This window comes from Mustela nivalis (genome assembly GCF_964662115.1).
Source record: "Mustela nivalis genome assembly, chromosome: 14".
NCBI classification, from domain to species: domain Eukaryota; kingdom Metazoa; phylum Chordata; class Mammalia; order Carnivora; family Mustelidae; genus Mustela; species Mustela nivalis.
In genome coordinates, this window is record NC_139033.1 from 34,242,466 (window position 1) to 34,249,311 (window position 6,846).

The window sequence follows — 6,846 nt, forward strand, 5'->3', positions numbered from 1 at the left end:
CTTTTTCCACATATCTTGGTATGTTCATTGATTTTCTTTTTAAATATATTGATGTGCTGGTTTACATTAATTGATTTTTGAATGTTGAACTACCCTTGCCTACCCGGGATAAGTACCACTTGGTCACAAGGTCTACAGGCATACCTTGGAGATATTGCAGGTTCCATTCCAGACCACGACATTAAAGCAAATATCACAATAAACCAAGTAAATGATTCTTTTGGCTTACTAGTGCTTATAAAAGTTATGTCTACACTATAGTCTATTAAGTGTGCAATATCATTATGCCTAAAAAATACACACTTTATTAAAAAATAACGTTAAAAAATGCTAACCATTATCTGAACTTTTGGTGAATTGTAATCTTTTTGCTTGTCATGGTTCTTGCCTGCATGTTGATGGCTGCCAGCCAGCGTAGTGTCTGCTGAGGACTGGGGTGGCTATAGCAATTTTTTAGAATAAGGCAACAATGAAGTTTCCTGCATCAATTGACTCTTCTTCTCACACATGATTTTTCTGAAGCATGTGCAGCTGTTGGATAGCATTTTCCCATAGTAGAACTTCTTTAAAAATTGGAATCAATCCTGTCAAACCCTGCTGCTGCTTTGTCAACTAAGGTGATACTCGAAATGCTTTGTTGTCATTCCAACAGTCTTCATCTCTTCACCAGGAGTAGGTTCCTTTTCAAGAAACCATTTTCTTTGTTCATTTGTAAGACTTTCTTTGCTAATTCATAAAAAGCCGCTTCTCATACCCCACAGTTTTATCATGAAATCGTAGCAAGTCAGTCACATCTTTAGGCTGCACCTTAAATTTTATTAGTTCTCTTGCTATTTCCACCACATCTGCAGTTGCTTTCTTTACTAAAGTCTCAAACCCCCAAAGTCATCCATGAGGGCTGGAATCAACTTCTTTTGCACAACTATTGATGTTGAATTTTGACCTCTTCCTATGAATCACAGATGTTCTTAATGGCATCTAGAATGATGAATACTTTCCATGAGATTTTCAATTTACTTTGCCCAGATTCATCAGAAAAATCACTATCTATGGCATCTAGAGCCCTATGAAATCTATTTCTTAAGTAATAAGACTTGAAAGTCAAAATTATTTCTTGATCTATTCACTACAGAATGGTTGTTGTGTTGGCAGGCACAACACCAGTGTTAATTTCATACATCTCTGTCAGAACTCTTGGGTAACCAGGTGCATCATCAGTGAGCAGTAATATTTTGAGAGGATTTTTTTTTTTTTCCGTGAGTGGTAGTTCTCGACAATGGGCTTAAAATACAAACCACGTTGTAAATAGATCCAGGCTTTGTTGTTCCATTTGCAAAGTGCAGGCAGAATAGGTCTAGCGTAATTCTTAAGGACCCTAGGATTTTTGGAATGGTGAATGGGCATTCAGCTGGAAGTTACCAACTGCATCAACCCCCAACAAGAGAGTCAGCCTGTCCTTTGAAGCTTTGAATCCAGCACTGACTTCTCCTCTCTCACTATGAAACTCCCAAATGACATCTTCTTCCAATGGAAGGCTATTTTATCTACATTGAAAATCTGTTGTTTAGGGTAGCCATCCTCATTAATTATCTCAGTAGATCTGGAGAACTTGCTGAAACTTCTACATTAGCACTTGCTTTACTTTACACTTCTCTGTTATGGAGATGGTTCCTTTCCTTAAATCTCAGGGATGGCTTAAAGCAAAAGATCATACTCTAGTCTCCTCAGTAATTTATTCTCTATCTTTATAAAAACTGTTGTTGAGGCCATACAAATTACAGATATGTGGCTAGAAATACATGACTTGTCCTTTACACCAGTACCTAGTATTGTAAGCACGAGGTTGAAATTTTGATCTTCATAGCATCTTTCCTTCATCTACCATCACAATCATTCCTCAATAGTACCCACAATGCAGACTTTCAAATACTAGTTACTGGCTATGTCGCTTGGTTGTATGTATGTAGATTATTTTTCCTTATTAAAAATATGTCAAAATATTTAATAAAAGGGCAGCAATCTACTCAGTTTTTGTAAACTCTCCATTGAATAATTTTTCATTTTTACAACCATTTTCTGAATCACTTTTGCACTTTTCTTTTGTCATCTTCATATAACTAAGTGGTCCCTTCCCTTGAAAGGAGGAAGGATTTTTTTTTTTTTTAAGACTTACTTATTTATTTCAGAAAGAGAGAGAGAGGGCACAAGCAGGGGGTGGGGGCAGACACAGAGGGAGAGAAGCCAACTCACTGCTGAGCACGGAGCCCAGAATGGGGCTCAGTCTCAGGATCCTGAGATCAGGACCTGAACTGAAAACCAAGAATCAGATGTTCAAGTGACTGAGCCATCCAGGTATCCCAAAGGAGGAAGGATTTTTAAACAAGCCTCTAATTCTCTCCCTCAAGGTAAAATACTATTCATAGCTGTAGTCAAAGAATTAATTGGTGGTCTATATGATGGGCTGAGCCATTAATAAATGGCCTTCAGATTTGGGGAACATGGAAATTGCCATCTGAATGGTAATTGTCCAGATATTGATCAAGATGTACAAACTTAAATATACTACCTTGTGTAACGGAAAGATAAAAGGGTATATATGGCAGGGTAGATTCTGAAGGAAGCCCTCCAAAGAACGAAAAGCATGATTTGCAAATGGAGTTTGGAACTTCCAGAGATGATGAGGTTTATATATGTGTTTCTACACAAGTCTATGATGAAGGCCTCTGTGAATCCAGTAGATCAGGATATCAGTGAAAAAGAGGAAAGAAAGTATACTAATAATGAACTGAAACCAGCCACTTGGAAACTCTCCTATGTCATCATATAGTTTGCTGTAATCTCTCAACTCTAGCAGAAGTAATGAAACAGTAGGAATATTAATCTATGGCAATAATTGGACAGCAAATGTAATCTCTCTATAGACTTAATTCTTTAAAAGTTATGGATGTGTCACTAATGAATGGTAAAAGATAAAATAATAGCTCAGTGTTGCAAAGTGAAATAAAGTATATAAACACCAGGATTTGTTACAGTTTGGAAACTAATAGTTTATCGGAAGAGGTCACCCTCAGACCATGAAACCAGATAAATGTATGGTGTAAAAAAAAAAAAAAAAATCTGCAAAACTGAGCACGAGATCCCTCTTAGCTCCTAGCGAGGGTCCACTGATTAAGCTTGTGTGGTGTCATAGGATGCCCTTTTTCCTTAAACCTTACGAACCAACCTCTGCTAACTTCAGACTTTTCTTCTGCAGCTTTCTCACTGGTCAGCCTTCAGAGAACAGAAGAGAGAGTTAAGGCTTTGCTCTGGATTAGGTGTTGGCTTAAGGGGATGTTGTGGCTGGTTTGATCTTCTATACAGACCATTAAAACTTTCTCCATATCAGCAATAAGGCTGCTTTCTTATCATTCACATGTTCACTGGAGTAGCACTTTAATTTCCTTCAAACTTATCCCTTTTTTGGCTCATAGTTTGGTGTAAGAGGCCTTGCTTTCAGCCTATGTCAGCTTTTGACATGCCTTCCTCACTAAGCTTAATTATCTCTAGCTTTTAAAGTGAGAAATGTGTGGTTCTTCCTTTCACTTGAACACTTAGAGGCCATTGCAGAGTTATTAATTGACGTAATTTTAATAGTCCCGTGTCTCGGCAAATAGGGAGGCAATGGAGAGGGAGAGAGATGGGGGAATGGCCAGCTAGTAGAGCAGTCAAAACACACATAACATTTATCAATTAAGTTTGCTGTCTTGTAGGGCTGCAGTGGGTGGCACCCCAAAACAATTACAGGAGTAACATCAAAGATTACAGATCACAGATCACCATAACAAATAAAATAATAATGAAAATGTTTGAAATACCACAAGAACTACCAAAATGTGATACAGAGACATGAAATGAACAAATGCTGTTGGAAAAATAGCCCCAATAGATTTGCTGTATGCAGGGTGCCCACAAACCTTCAATTTGTAAAAAACACAGCATCTATGAAGCACAATAAATTGAAGCATGCCTGCACTGTATATATTTTACTTGCCACCTCTTTTTTTTAGGGGGAACAGGCAGAAGGAGAAGGAGAGATAGGAGAGGAACCTTAAGCAGGTTCCATGACCAGCACAGAACCCGACACAGGGCTCAATTCTAGACCCAGAGATCATGACCTGAGCTGAAATCATGAGTCAGACTCTGAACTGACTGAGCCAACTAGGCACCCTTACTCTACTTTCAAGGTTTCTTAGGAGAAGTTGCACGTAATTCTTATTTTTGTTACTCTGGAGGTAAGGTGTCCTTCTACCCCCTTTCCTGATGTCTTTCAAGATTTTCTTAATTTCTTTCTTTTTTTTAAAGAATTTATTTATTTATTTATTTGACAGAGAGAGAGAGAGAGAGATCACAAGTAGGCAGAGAGGCAGGCAGAGAGAGAGAGAGAGGAGGAAGCAGGCTCCCCACTGAGCAGAGAGCCCTATGTGGGTCTCGATCCCAGGACCCTGAGATCATGATCTGAGCTGAAGGCAGAGGCTTAACCTACTGAGCCATCCAGGTGCTCCTTCTTAATTTCAAAGTGATATGCCTAGGTGTAGTTTTTACGGCAGCAATCCTACTAGGTGTCCTCTGAGCTTCCTGAATCTGTGTTTTCATGTGTGACATTAATTTGAGGTAATTCTCAGTCATTATTGTTTAGACCATATTTCTTCTTTTCTTTTCTCTCTTTATTCTCCTTCCAATATTCCCACTATGCATATGTTATATCTTTTGTAGCTGTCGTCCTTAGATACTCTGTTATGGTGGTGGTATCATTTTTTTCTTTCAGTCTTTGTTCTCTTTGCTTTTTGGCTTGGAGGTTTTTGTTGCAATATCCTTAAGTACACACTGTGTCCATTCTACTAGTAATCCCATCAAAAGCATTCTTTATGTTATGATGTTTTTGGTCTCAAGCATTTCTTTTTTGGTTCCTTTTTAGGATTTCCATCTTTCTGCTTACATTACCCATCTGTTCTTACATTGCTGTCTACTTTATCCATTAGAGCCCTTAGCATATTAGTCATAACATTTTAAAGTCCTGGTTTGATAATTCTACCATTCCTACCATATCTGTTTTTGATGCTTGTTCTATCTTTTAAAATTGTCTTTTTGGCCTTTTGGTATGCTCTGATGATATCCCAGCAGATTAGGCTCTGCTTAACTAGTATCCACTGAGAACAGGTCTTGTTAAGAAGAACAGAGTGCTCTGGCATATTTCAAAATGGTTCCTCTTCCCCAACACCCCTGTTGAAAGCACTAGGGCATTTTTTATTAGACACCTGCTATAGGAACCTGTTTAGCTCCTAGCAGTAAATCTCACATAGTTGTGGGGCCTTCTGATGTCTAGGTCTCCCTAGGGTTTCTAACTCTCAGACTTGTCCACGCCGAGCCTCCAGCAATTTGTCAGTTATGGTTCAGGTTTTCCTTCGCCATTACTGGTTCCTGAGGCAGGCAATAGTCTGTAGTCTCTATTTCAGTCAATGAGTATTCTCTATATTTGCTATAGGCCTCTCCAGTGACTGGGTTAGTGGTTTTCTGTGTGCCCTCACCTCTCTCACATATGCTGGAAACATTGTTGATATTTCAGTTTGCACAGCTTTTTGCTGCTGGTTAGGATGTTGTGGCAGCTTTGAGTCTCCTTACATGCAGAACCAGAAATTGGATGTGTAGTTGTATTAGTGTTTATTGCTGCTGTAACAAATTGCCAGAGACTTAATGACTTAAAACAACCCATATTTATTATCTTATCATTTTGGAGGTCAGCAATCTAAAATAGCTCTCACTGGGTTAAAATCAAGGTATCAGCATAGCTGTGTGCCTCCTAGAGGTTCTAAGGACATTTATTTTCTTACCTGTCTCAGCTTGCAGAGCATTCCAGCATTTTCCAGCTTCTGCATTCCTTGGCTTGTGGCCTCTTCCATCTTTAAAGCCAGCCTTGACCGCTTGAGTCTTTCTGCCATCACTTCACTCTGATGCTAACTTTTTTGCTTACTTCTTCTACCTTTAATGACCCTCTTGATTTTGTTTGGCCCACCCAGATAATCTTGGATAATTTCTCTATTTTCCCATCAGCTCATTCATTAACAGCCTCACTTCTATCTGCAAGTCTAATTCTTCCTTGCCATATAACATAATATATTCCCAGGTTCTGGGGATTAGGGTATGACATCTTGAGAGCACTATTAGCCTGCTTACCACAGCAGTCACATAGCTTGTGCCTTTTAAGACTGCTTTCCAGACAATTAATGAATCTTATATAAACAGGTACTTGTGGTGGTGGAGATCATGCATTGTCTCCTGTTGCCTATTAATATGGACATAAAAATGGCCATCCTATTTTTGTTCTTTAGCTTTCTGATTTGACTCATATCAATTTTAATTCACAAAACCTAATCCACATAAATCTAATATATAATATATATTATGTTATATATGTGATATAATTGGATATAGTATATAATCCAATATATCCAGCATGGCACCTCATTTTATTGAGGTCACCAAAATAGCTCAGTTAGTAAAGATATCGGTGGTCTTAATTATATTTATTGTTTTGGCCACATTTGCCACATTGTTCCGACTTATCAGATGAGCAACTTTGATATATATGTCTAAGTTTCAGTAGTCTGTGTTTTGATCAAAGGCAAATAAAGGAAAGGCTGTTAATATAACATATTTTTAATTATAAAAATTATATATATAAATTATATATTTTCAAATATAATTTATGTTACATTATAAAATTATATATATCATATAAGTTTTTAAAATTATAAAACAAATTTTATAATTGAACTGGTACTCAGGTAAAGTAGATACCATGTAAAAATA

At 37.6% G+C, this 6,846-nt stretch overlaps 1 pseudogene across 1 annotated transcript; it reads right to left on the reverse strand.

Moving 5' to 3' along the window:
* Nucleotides 1-2,429: 2,429 nt before the first annotated feature.
* On the reverse strand, nt 2,430-5,975 carry LOC309847607 (lathosterol oxidase pseudogene; annotated as a pseudogene). Its single transcript has 2 exons — nt 5,868-5,975; nt 2,430-3,117 (listed from the first exon to the last, which is right to left on the reverse strand). The product of its transcript is annotated as a lathosterol oxidase pseudogene (transcript).
* Nucleotides 5,976-6,846: the final 871 nt, after the last annotated feature.